This window comes from Scomber scombrus, chromosome 20 (genome assembly GCF_963691925.1).
Source record: "Scomber scombrus chromosome 20, fScoSco1.1, whole genome shotgun sequence".
Lineage (NCBI taxonomy): Eukaryota > Metazoa > Chordata > Actinopteri > Scombriformes > Scombridae > Scomber > Scomber scombrus.
The window spans coordinates 9,451,743-9,465,163 of NC_084989.1; the positions used below are offsets into that span (position 1 = coordinate 9,451,743).

General features: G+C 40.1%; 1 long non-coding RNA gene across 1 annotated transcript in view; it reads left to right on the plus strand.

Annotated features, from left to right (window-relative positions):
* Nucleotides 1-12,754, plus strand: part of LOC134002223 (uncharacterized) — a 43,979-nt gene extending 31,225 nt beyond the window's left edge. The window contains exon 3 of the long non-coding RNA XR_009927581.1: nt 12,723-12,754. This is a non-coding gene — a long non-coding RNA (uncharacterized LOC134002223). The remainder of the gene's footprint in view (nt 1-12,722) is intronic.
* The last annotated feature ends 667 nt before the right edge of the window (nt 12,755-13,421 follow it).

Below are 13,421 nucleotides of genomic sequence, written 5' to 3' on the forward strand. Positions count from 1 at the left end.
AGTGGGCTGACCAAGGGGTAATTAAAGCAGCATTATCATGTTACGCAGTTTATGGCACGTCTGTGGCTTTATGCCGTCCATGCGAGCACGGATGCAAGTGGCGACTAGCAACAAGTAAGACAGTAGAGGAATAAAAACAGGCTGAGATGATAGAGGGAGCACTGGCTGAAGTGTCAGGGTCAAGTAAATTCAAGTGTGGTGTCATTTGCCTATGTACGCTTGCCATCAATTAACTTGAATCAGTAAAAGGGTTCAGTGTATCTATGTGCTTAAGTCTATTTTGACGCAAATTATATGACTGCCATAGAATCTCTTAAGGAATACAGATGCAGTTTCATCGTTAAATCTTCACAAACAACGCACAAAACATAAAGAATTCTGCATTTTACCCTTGATTCCCATTGATTTCAGTGGGAGTGCCAATTTTATCTGTTCAGTCTGTGTGAGTAAGAGTAATGTCTTTACATGATGTGAAGAAAATCATCAGGAGCGAGCTCAATCCTGCCCGCTATATGAGGTGGCCTTGATGTATGTGCAATTACAGCATAATTACAGAGATAATTACTGTATGGGCAAGATTAATAACTTTATTAGCTAAAATGGTTCACTTTTAAAAGAGGGAAATGTATACGTTGGTCTTGCAGATCTAAATTTGCTGAAAGTCAATTAACGGGCTGATTTTGTATCTCATTACTCATGTGTTTCACCTTGGAAAGGCACCTTGAGAAGCTAAATTTAAAATGTAAAAAAGGTCAGGAAGTCCCTTGTACAATTAAGCCAGGAGTTTCTAAAGAATTCCATCATTATTGAGGAAATGACAAAGTGTCTATTCTGGCCAATCTAACAAGAAAGACCTACTTCAAAATGAAATCTTGTTAATTGTTGGACCAGCCTCTTCAGCATATCTCAATTACCACAGGAGAGTTAAATACAGTCTGGTATGACAGTCCCCGGCCCCCCCCCCCCCCCCCCCTTCTCCCCCTCTTTTTTCCCTTTATGTTGGTTTTCACTGTTGTTTTTGACAAGGGGGTGTGTACTCTGAGTGCCAGTGTTCTGACTGAAGAACAATGTACCCTAAAGCTCCTTTGAAACAATAATAACTTCTCCTCTTTAATTTAGCCAACCTAGCCACGTTTGCACTATTGACAGGGCTAGATTTGTCTTATCAAGACCTATTAACCATTTCCATTTTCTTATTAAATGCATGCTGTATAATTTGTGATTTTTTTCCAACGTGATGTAATTATGATGTATCATTTCCCTCAAATAAAGGCCCTGTCCTCTCTTGGTGTTAATTTGAGCGTGTGAACTTTATACTTTGAACTAATTGGTTGCTGTTGAAATCCCCTGAATGTGAGTAATTCGATCAGGTATTCCATAACCATTGTACAATTTAATTTGAGTAATTTAATTGGATTTGACTGCTCATTTCTGGGCCACTCTCCACTCAGTATTCAAGAACTGCAGAGCTGCAGTGGTATCCTGAGGCAAACACACACACTAGCTGCTACCAGTCTCTCACACCAACAGAGCTAGGAACTTCCCACTAGATAGCACAGCTGGATCAGACAGTGGACAACTGGAACACTCTTTTTGAGATATCATGCCCTTAACGCAGGTGATATTAAAAGATCAAGTGGAGAAAAAAAAGCAAGGATAAGAAGATCTTTAATTCTAGATGATGGTCAGATACACACTATTATCCATCAAAGGTCTGAGGTAATAAGAACTTAATATGTTTACACAAGGTGTATTTTTTCTCTATTTTACTCTAAAACAGAGGGATTGCTCTTCATAAATTGCATTAACGCAGACAATGCCATCTCCTTTCATTGCTCCTCCAACCAATTGAGCTTGTATTCTGCGCGTAATGTCATTCACGGAGCACCACAGAGGACTTTATCTGTCCTTAGAGGGTCAGCCATCTTGTCTTAGTGATAGCTGAGGCCTGGAGACTCGGAGGCGGCAGAGAGCAAAAGCAGCAGAGACAGGCTCCCCTGCCACCCTGATGTGCTGGGAAAACAGTGCAAGGACCATGCTGAGAGACAGAAAGAGAGCGAATGAAAAAGAAGGGAGGACAGGGAAAGAGAGAAAAAGACTGTGCAATAAGGAAGAGAGAGAGAGAGAATCACAGAATAGAGATACTGAGAGAGAGATGCCCATGGGCAAGACTGGCGCTGTCTTGCCTGGGCCCTCCTCCCAGTGCCAGAGACAGGGATGACGCTGCCACTCTGCATCAGCCTTATGTAGTATTCATAGTAGCAGGTCCTTCTAACACAATTTGCGACCTCCACCCCAGCCGAGGAATATTTGAGTTTAACAATGGGCGGCTCTGTAGGGAGCGAGCACGTTGAGACCCCGGCGAGCAACTTCCTCGTCTATTATTTCTCTTTTTATATATTGTGTAGAATGTGTCTTTTCTGGGAATTCCACAATAAAATGACTGTTATTTATCATTACCAACCTCTTCATCATTTAGTCAATAAAAGGCCTCTCACTTTCTCTCTCTCCTTCCCTCCATCGCAGTCTGGGAGTCAGATATCTGTATTAGTCCCCCCCTGCCTCGGGGCGAGCTGTGTCAAAAGCTAAATCATGATCAGCTATGGCTTTCTGGCTAAATTGTGTATGAAGGCCCCGGGCAGAAAAGGTGCACATGCTCATTATTGGAGACACAGAGAGAAAGAGAGTGAAGTTTTCTTACACGCACACATAGACACACACAAAAAAAAAAAAAGAATAAATCGCAACATCACACATACTATGTTAAGAATGCATGGGTCACGAGGATCAGTGTAAATAGTTCAACTTGAATTGTGTGAATGCTTCTTACATGCAATGCAGCAGAGTTCATGTTTTGGTTTGCATCACAGTGTTTTTGCACTAAAGTGGATGTTAGTGTCACTGATCTGAGCCAATTTAACCCTTCAACTTCATATCTGTGCAAGCAAATCTTCCATTAAGATCCCCTAAATTACAGGTTTATCTATGTGATGAAATGAGTGATATCACACCTTTTTTGAGTTTCATTACTGTCATTCTCAGCTAGTGCCATGGAAACTTAACTTAAACAGACATTGTTAGATGCATGTTCATTTGCTGCCTTGCCGAGTGTTAATTAAGAAGATGAATATCACTTTCATAAATGTACACCAATTATAAAGTGAGGGACAGCAGGCAATTACCTTAGCTTAGCATATGAACTGGTAGCAAGGGGAAGCAGCTTACCTGGCTTTGTAAAAAGACAACACAATCTCCTTACCAACAACTCTAAAGTTCACTAATAAACACATTAATCTGTCCAAAAAGTAAAGTTGACAATTTGTGTGTGTGTGGGTTTTTTTAGACCGTTTCTTAGCCTAGCCCATTTACTTCTTGCCTCCATAATGATAACGAAAACTCCAGGAAGTAACTGTACCCTGTCACAAAAATATTACAGCACATAAGTCACCTTAAAACCATACATTTTTGTTGTTTTATTTATTATTTTTATTAAACAAGATATATGTTATTTACAGAGCTTTAGAGGTGCTAGTAGGTGATTTTCCTTGCCTTTAGACAGAATCAGGCTAGCTGTTTCCCACTGTTTTCAGTCCTTATGCTAAGCTAAGATAACCACTGCTGGATGTAGCTTCATAATTTGTTAGCAACCTTCTAATCTAACTCAGGAAACATTAATCCAAAAAAGTCTAACTATTCTTTTAAATGCATTGTTATCACCAAATGAGTGTGATCTGCACTAATGCGGACACACATAATGTGATAGAAAGTTTCCAAATCATTTGAGGCCTACCCAGCAGATGCTGGATATATGCATGATCAAAAACATCGACCATAATTGTGACTGTAGAGAGTTGGAGAGCATCCACTAGCTAGGCGAGCATACAGGACTCGGTCTCCCCTTTAGGACATTATCACCTTGTCCAGTCCTCTGGAGGGCCCTCATCTCCCCTATGGGCCAGCACTTCCTGCTAGCGCTAATTAATTAAGAGGGCAGGTTGGCCACAGTGGAGAGCGGGCCCAGAGCCTTTTCATCTACTACCAGACAGGATGCCTAGAGACTTATCGCCTCCTCTCCCAATAATACCTTAGCACAGCCTGCAGAAGTCAGTGGAGATTTAGTAACAGGTCTGCTTCATATGAAAAGTCTACTGTAAGGGGAATTAGCTAAAGCTTTTGTAATAAGACTGCTTTTTTAATCCCTTGTGTGCCCGCCATAATACCTCTCTCCACTGTGGCTTGTTGATTGATTTTTATGGATAACCAGCACATTTCCACTGTCTGTAATTTAATAGTAAGAAAGATACCCACCTCTACGATCCACAGACCTCACTATACACACTGTAACTTTTGACAGCAGTAAACTAGTGTGTTACGTTACAATACACCACTTAACACCAGCGTGCAGCCTACATCATAACATTTGCACATGGTTCTTGTACACTGTGAAAAAAAAAGTGTCAGAAGGAAATAGAGCTGGGAAGCAAGTGGTGGAAATAATACGACCACATTTAATGAAAGGTTAAATTTTCATTTACTCACTATTGACTGAGCTGAAAGGGCCATTATTTATTGTATTGGCATGATGTGGCCCATTAGTGCTGTATTGGAATTGGTTTGGCTTCTTTCTCTCCCCCTTTCTCACTGGCTCTCTGTTGTTCAGCGTTGTGAGATTGCTTCAAGCTAAAGTGTGAGAAGAGCTGTTTGTGTGTGTGCATGTATGTGTGTGTGCGAGAGACGCATACTGATGCGGCGCGCAACTTCTCAAACTTTCCCTGCTGAATTCCTTTTGTTCATTTATCTATTGTCTGCATCTCCACATATCGCGCAGTGATTCGGTCATCGATCTGTTGTTCTCACGATCTCACTGACACATCAATGACAATCTAATTCCGTTCAACGGATTTTATCGGCCGCTGTCTCTGCAAAGTGACAAGACACATTGCGGCCGTGCGTAACCTAATAAAAGCGTGCTCTGCTCAATCCAGATTAAGTCACGAGACAACGTGGCTCGAGCACCACACAACACATTCATTTAGAAAGGCTTTCTAATTGGGGTTGGTGGAAGGGAGGCAAGAGGTGCGAATGTTGCTTTGTTTCGAGTCATAGAAGACCACTTATTCATTTGTTTATTAGCATCCTGGTGTACACAAGACATTATTGCAATAATGAGGCAACATCTACATAATTCCCTGCTTAAGAAAAGTGCCCCAAGGCCAAACTTTGCACAAATATTCAAACACAAGATCAGGTCAATAGCTTTGAGGTTAATAAGGTTTTAGACTCCTCATCTTGTTTGGAATATTTGGCTAGAAACAGAATATTAAAACTTAATTGAAACCCCTGATCTGTAGGTCAAGAGATTTTGGCTTCATGAACTGTATAATATATTGCACTGTTGCGCTGACAGTTGTTTGGAACATGAATACACAATGGATAGCAGTTAATGTGATTTCTACAATGACTCTACCACTTCACAATATACTTTTCTAAATAAAGAAAGATTTTAAGGACACCTGATCTGATACATAAACCCAGTTGCTCTCTATAGCAAAAAAAAAAGGTAAAATAATTGGTCTCTGCTTACTTATTTTACTATGTATTTGTTTCTTTGTGTACTTGTTTTCTTTTTTGCTGTACACAAGGGCTCATATTTTTGGTTATAATGAAAAGACAAATTAGGGCATTTATTGGTAAATCAATAAGTAGCTTTAATTATGTTTGACGTCATCAGCCAGAAAGTTAAAGTTCTTGTTGCCCAACTGTGGCCAACTTCCTGTTTTGTGCCATAAAATAATCTTTTGAGTTACAGTTTTACAACAGATTTCCTGTAGAGTATTAAAGTGGTATGTAGTTGGCCATTCTTGTTGGTTTTTATACAAACAGCAATGATACGTAATTTATTGATGCTTAAATGCTACATAGCACATTTAAATAAAGTATCACCTCATGCTGGAATCTGCACTGCTGTGAAATGACCTTGGCAGTGATACTTTGGCCTATCATATACAGTATTTTTTGGGTTTTTATATAGGAAAGCTAAATAAAAATCACTCTGACAGAGGGCACCAGATGGCTTTAGACAGACTGGCATGGCTGCATAGACTTCTCGGTGTCACATTCACATAGACATGTACACAAACACACACCCATTCAAGCAGGCATATACACACACACACAAACCCATTCTCATCAGTGTCACAGAGGTCAATGTGCTAAGTATGGCAATGCCACTGTGAGTGCCATCTGGCAAACTGGGGTCAAGGTTACACCTCCGGGAGCTTTGACCTGTACTAACTGAGCTCCTTCACTGAACCGTTGTGCACTTTTGTGTAGATCAAACAGAATACAATCCTTCTTCAGGGTTTTGTAGATTTAGCAGAACTCATTTTGTTATATTGTGTTTGTAGTCATTTGGATTAATATTTTTCAGATTGCTTTGTATCAAGTCGGCTACACACAAATACGCCCTCCAGTATTGTATGTGCACCTACACAGAACACATACCTGCCTGCTCTTCAAATCTTACGACTCCATCATTTCCCTTTGACACGGTTTCTTTCCTCCTGTTTCCTAAACTCTACATAAACAGCGTGGGGCTTTACTGGCTTGTTTTCTGTCTGTCGGCGCGCTGTGCCAGCATCCGACACCAGCTCCCTGCCACTTTCACAGGCTGTAAACATCTGGGCAAGGCCTTTCATCTGGTCAATGTGGCAAGGGGACCCAGGGGCTCTGGATTAGCGCCACGATAAAAACAGGCTCCCGCACTTGGTTTTAGCGAGCTTCAAGCCTGCCACTGTGACAAGCTGTGTTAAAAAAAGCCAAAGGAAAAAAAAAAGCTTTACAGGCCAACACCACAAATTAATAGTTTCCTCCAGAAGGCAAACTTGTTCCAGAGTAGGCTCATTAATTTAGCATTAAAATGGCAGGAACCATCTGATATTATGTTGTTATTTTAGTGCTTTTTTCATGATTCCATGTATTTTTCTGTGACTATACTGTAAGAAATGTTACACTGTGTTATACATTAGGCAAAACATGTTTTTCTATTGATTAGTGGTTATTCAGGATATTTGTATGTAAAAAAATATATTCCTGAGGCTAAATTTTAACGCAAAACTAAAGTCAAGAGTTATTGTAATAATTCATCATGTACAGTTTTCATTATTTCTATGGCGCCCCTGCTTTATCAGATAGTCTAAGACAGATAAAGATGGAAGACGAAAGGGATGACAAGAAACAGAACTCATGAGTTAGATTCAAAACATTGCAAGCCCATGGCATGTACCCTGTCCTGCAGAGCCACTACTTCCCCTAGGCCTTTTCTTTTTCTTTTTTTTTTTTTTTTTAACTTCGCAGTAAATCTTCAGAGTCAAGGTGTCGGTCAGCACTAGTATCATCACAATAGATGATGTCATTCATCTATCTATATATAGAGTCATATGAACACAGATATGTCTACAGCGTTTTATCTCATTGAAAGGGCAAGTGATTTTCTTTCACCGCTGTGTCAGGGTTGAGATGGACTGCAGTTCAACAACATTAATATTTAAGGAACCTCAGCAACTGGCCTCACCCTCATCCATTATTTGGGTGCTTTCTGACACTCACAGATTGTTGTCCCTGGATGACACACAGGCAGCATCCAAATCTTACCCCATACTGGTGAAATAGCAAAGATGCTCAAGGGTAACCCACAGGATTGTATCCATTCCCACAGGAGTCAGTGATGATTCCTTGTTTGATGAGCATTTGGCCTGGTGGGAACCTGCACATGTAAGCACATAGTTTGGGATGCATGCGTATGAGGCTACATATGAACCAAGTGATATAAAATGCATGTTGCTCAGTCAGTTGAGTTAATTGTCCCGCTACCTGGCTTGTATAATGATCAGATAATATTTTTTCCTGCACGAGGATCACCACAGGGGAACATTTTTTCCTTTTTCTTCAATCTAATCATCATCGGTTTGAAATGATGTCCTCATATACAACATGGAGAACAGCCATGCATCTCACACACATGCAGAATCACATACCTGGAAATGATTTCAAGGACTCAGGGGAACGTGGCCCAGCCGACACCCCAGTTCCGAACACTAAAAGGCACCCCTCCAACCCCCCTCCAACCTCATGTCCCTCCCCAAACCCACTGCTCCGTGTGCTGTTTCTGGGCTCCTAATGCATCCCCAGACCCCGACCAGAGCAGAGACTCTACAACATGCTGGAGCAAATCAAGTATTGACCTGAAGCAGTTATGTGCTGTAGAACATTATATTCTCATCTGGGTGGCGTGGTGACTGTAAAGAACACTCTGTTTGCTGTGAAACATGGCTTTGCTTATGCACTCTGCTGCACGCCCAGGCGCCCACGACGCTCGTACATCAAGCCCCGGCCTTGTCGCTTGCTTTATTGAGAGGGAAAACAAAGGGTTGAGCCGGTCGGAATCATTTTTTCTCGGGACGATTTTTCAAAACAGCACCAAAAGCTTTCCTTTTGGGGTTTTGGGGTGGCCAAGGAGGAGAGAACTGGCGATAAAATTGATGAATGGCAGATTGATGGATTTCATTCCTCCGCAGAGGAGAAAAACGAGAGAGATGCACACAAGGTTTTTTTATGTTTCGAGAGTTTGAGAAAGTTACTTATGACTGACGACAGTGCTTGCTTGCACACGTCTATACACAAATGATCACAGGAGTTGTTTTAGTAATAGTAGAGGTTGTGCTATTGAGACATTGGGCTAAATATCAGGTATAGGCGCTTAGGTAAGTTGTATATTTTGGAAATCATCTCTGAAGTCTAAATATTTACATCCATCTTTATATGTGTAGAGATCTCAGAAATGCAGGATAGTGTTGTCAACAGTGAAAAACACCTGGAGTAAGTGGTGAGTTGTTGTGATTTTGTAATTTATAAATAATTCCTCTCATGCTGTTGAGCGATTGAGCAAAATCCTAAGAAAATGACTGACAAACTACACAAAACAAATATTATAAACATAATACATTATCCAGTGTGTAGTAGGAAGAATGGTCTCTATATCTTTATTTTAACTTTATTTTAAAAATAACCAAGCTGATCGGTTGCAATGTATTGATAAGATTGGGACACTTTTTACTGGAGCTTCATAGTTTTGGAAAAATATGTAATTGCAATTATTTTGACTGATGTTGCAATTGCGATATGATTTACGATATTAGAGCGAATAATACAATTTACATAATTATTCTCATTCTCATTGAAATACATATCAAAATGATAACGTTGTGATCTTTGTGGCGATGTGTACCAAACAAAGATGTTTTAATAAGTCTGTAGAATATGATGTGTAGCACTGCACATCACTGCAGCACAACAATATTTATTATTACATAAAATGGCATTTTCACACACATTTCATCTTTTACAAATGTTGCGACTCATGCGATTTGAAACAGGTTTTTTTTTGTCTGGATCACAGTTAACTGCTGCTTCTCTGCTGTTTGCTAGTTGGTTATGAATTAAATAATAAAGTAAATACAGACATTATCGTTTCCATAAAGGTATAGTGCGTTTTGCTTCCAGCCACTGTCCACTTATTTAGTACTCGATAAAGACCATGATATTTCCCTATCCATAACCTTAAAAGTCCTTTAAAAAATACTGGTTACTAGTATAACCATAAAAAAGCTAAATCGTTTGTTAGTCACTATGAGTGGAAATTGCATTGTAAGAGCAAATATTGTAGGAAAAATAAATTAAAATGCGCTATTGTTGATCACTTTACTGAGATGTTCAGTATCAACGTATCTGACTCGATAGATGTTTCTTTAATATAATATAAATAATTCTATTTCCTCATTAAATCAATAAAAACAGAAACCGGTCAGCATTATGTTTCCTCCAACACACATAAATGTAATATCTAGGAGACAGGGTTGAAGTACATTTATTTAATATATGATTGAAAAAAGTGATGAAGTCATGCAATGTCCTGTTAAATAAACACAACAAACAACAGGTTGGTAATAAATACAAAAAAATATATTTTCTTTGAAATCAATTGCATTTTAATTAAAAAATATCATATTTAATAAAAAAAACCTTTCATTTTTCACCCTTGCATTCTTTCTCCCAGTCAATACGAGGCCTTAGACTTTAATAATGAGCCATTAAACAATGTGTTTAGTAAATTGATCTGTGAAGAAACACGCAATCACCAACAGCCACTAATGAGTTCCCATTTGTTTCAGAGCGGGGAAGAGACAGAGTGAGCAGCCCTTCATCCCTCTCTCTTCTCTCTGTTTCATTCATTACTTTCTTCTTTCCGCTCCCTTTCTCCCCTGCTTACTTTTCCTTTCTCAGATTCTTTTCGTCCTCCGCATCTCATTCAATACCCATCACTGTATCTGACCACGTCTCACTATCTCCTGCTACGCTCCTCTCTCTCTCTTTTTCTCTAACTCTCCTCTCCCCCCTTCCCTCCTAAAGGACACAGGTGACTGAACCCATGACTGTCCTGGCGTCAGAGGATGATACATAACAGCTCAGCCTCAAATGACAAATCCAGCCGACACTGGGCCGAGAAGAGACATATTGATTTTTCAATGATTAATAAGTGGAAAATAATTGTGTTTCATTAAGATGGATGGAGTTTCATTTAGTCCTGTCTCCTCTTCTTCACTTCAGCGCCAGGCAGGCAATCAAATCTGCCGCTACCGCAACCCGTTAGCCTGCTATGGCAACAAGGCCAGCCACATGTGTTTCTCTGTGTGTGTGTGTGTGTGTGTGCGTGCGCGTTTGTTTGTGTGTTGGTGCACTGCTGCAGAGTATTGGGAGAAGGAGAACAATGAGAGAGAGAGTCTATCTCTCAAAGAGGTAAACTTTACTAGCAGTAATAGCAGGGCCTAAATATACAGACCCCATGTAGAGATCAAGTGTAAACCACAAAAAAATTTCATCCTGTGAATATTTCAACAACACAGATCATGTTTACACACATAGAAACTTCCCCTTTTTTCATCCTGGTTTTAAGTGAACACATTGGAAATATTAACACTTGGTTGGTGCGCTCATTCCCTTATTATGGGAAACTGGAAACCAGAAACCATTTGTGGTGACGACTGGCTAAATGTTGACGCAAATGTTGGTCCTTCAAAATAAAAAAAAATAAAAAAAACTTCTTTCTGGACTCACTCATCGTTTTTGTGGTTGGGAAGATCACAGAAGAGGAATAGAAACCAATTTCCTTACTTCTAGTAGCTTTAACATGCAGCAGAATGTACAAACCGTCCTGTGTTTTTCATGAGGAGCACGACAACACCAGTGGAAACAATCTTCTTACTCTGTCTTACTCTCTGGACTTACACATAGTGATGCAACAAGTCAAGACAGGTTTTGCATTATGGCAAATGTAATTGATTTCAATAACACAGGTTGAGGTATCTCTTTAGCTTTTTGGTGTAACATTTTTAACATTTTTATTTATGTTTAACTTTTTATGAGCTGCATTATTGGAAAACCAGATCTTCTGGTAAACAAATTTTAAAGTAGAACTTTGTATAGTTATGTATTTTGTCTTTAAAGCAAAGCTTCATCTAACCTTTAAAAGGGACCTAAGTGGATTACTCAATGCATGTAAACCTAGACAATGACGACTGGAACAGAAAGACTGTAACAACTAACTAGAGAGGTAAAATGTTGTGGAGGCTGTTGCTGGACAGCTGTGTGAATATTCCACACTACATAAATATGGTATTAATACAGAGAGATCATTCATGCTAAATAAGTAAGTGACAAACATGCAGACGATCATGCAGATGGTCGTGCACGGTTTATTATCTTTATCGTGACACAAATCTGCAATTACCCAAACCACTGTGTATGAACCTCTATCTGATAAAGTGCTGAAGTAATAACATTATTTTGAGGGATAAAGCCATACAAGAGCGGGCCTTGCTTTAAATGAAGGCGTCAGAGGAGGAGTGGGGGGAGGGTTTCAGCATCCTGGTCCTCCATCCCAGCATCCCTGTGTATCACTTTAATGTTCATATAATGACATCCCCTCCAAGTTTGTGTCATGGGCCATCAACAATCATAATTGTAAAGTGATTCATTGACTGATGTTGTCAACAGTGCTACTGTCAAGAGAAACTGATACCAGAGAAAGAGAATAGGGCTCTCTAATGAATATATCAATAACCAGTGACAGGTGAAGGAGTGCTCCTGACGAAATTTCAAATAAGCACTAACACCTCTCCTGGTTGCCTTCATTTGTTTTTGCTACGGCACATTCTGCCAAGGCGAGTGAGGAAATAAAACAATTAACAGCTTTGAATCTATAACAATTTCAATGAAAACGTTTTAATTTTCAACATTTATGTTTAAGGAATAACTTTGATTTGAATTTCTCAATTTCACGCTTACAAAAAAAAGTGGGGACCATACATTTTATTCTCCCCGCCTGTCATCAGTGTTCGCTGGGCCTGTTTGTCTATTTAATGTTAGCTGTGTCTTACCTCTTCATATCTGAACACACTCATAACTCTTCTTGGATACTATACACAATATACAGTGTGATGCCAATGAACTTGTGTGTCTCAGACAGAATAGTTCGCTTCAACATTTTCTCATAACAAGGACACCATAAGTGGGAAACTCAAATTGCTGGGGACCAATTTGTCGTCTTTCGCCTTGTGTTTGTGTTTGTCTTTGTGTCTGTGTATAATCACCTACACACTTCACAGGGGAACACTAGCGATACATCACCCAAATGAGGTCCAGTCGGGCCTATGATCCATCACCCAGTGTCTAGTCTAACAGCGAAGGTAATGAGAAAGGAACCTATGCAACATTGATGGGGCCTGGCTGCCACAAACGCATGGACAATGGTATTGATGGCTGACTGAAGGAGTGACCACTGCTAGGAAAGGCTGTTTGCGGTTATGAAATGTCAGAAAGAAAAAGCAGGTACACATTTTGTTGGTTTATCGCATTAAAAACACTGTAATAATTAGTGTGTTCATGTGTGTGTCCACGTGTGCATCGAGGAGCAAGCGTATGACTGTGTTCACCCACACTCATCTCTGGCGTACACCTGTCATCCTCACCCAGTCTGGGGAATAAAAACCTGGCCGAAATGCAATTAAAGGGGCACTGTGGTGCTCCATTGTCACATCACGCCGGGGCTACCTCTCTCTGCCTGCCGCATTAATAGGGTTTCAATTGCCAGCGCCCGCTTCTTAATGGCTGATTTATTTCATTTTAATACCCTTGTCAGGAGGTAAGGCCTCGACTGAGGGTCGCATAATAGGGGGCCATTTTCCCCTCTTTCTCTAGTGGGAATGCTTGGCTCTAAAGATCTCCTTTTGATATGTGGGCCACAACCCTCTTGACTGAGGCAGTAGGGGTGGATGAGGCTGGGGGATGGGAATATAAGATGAATA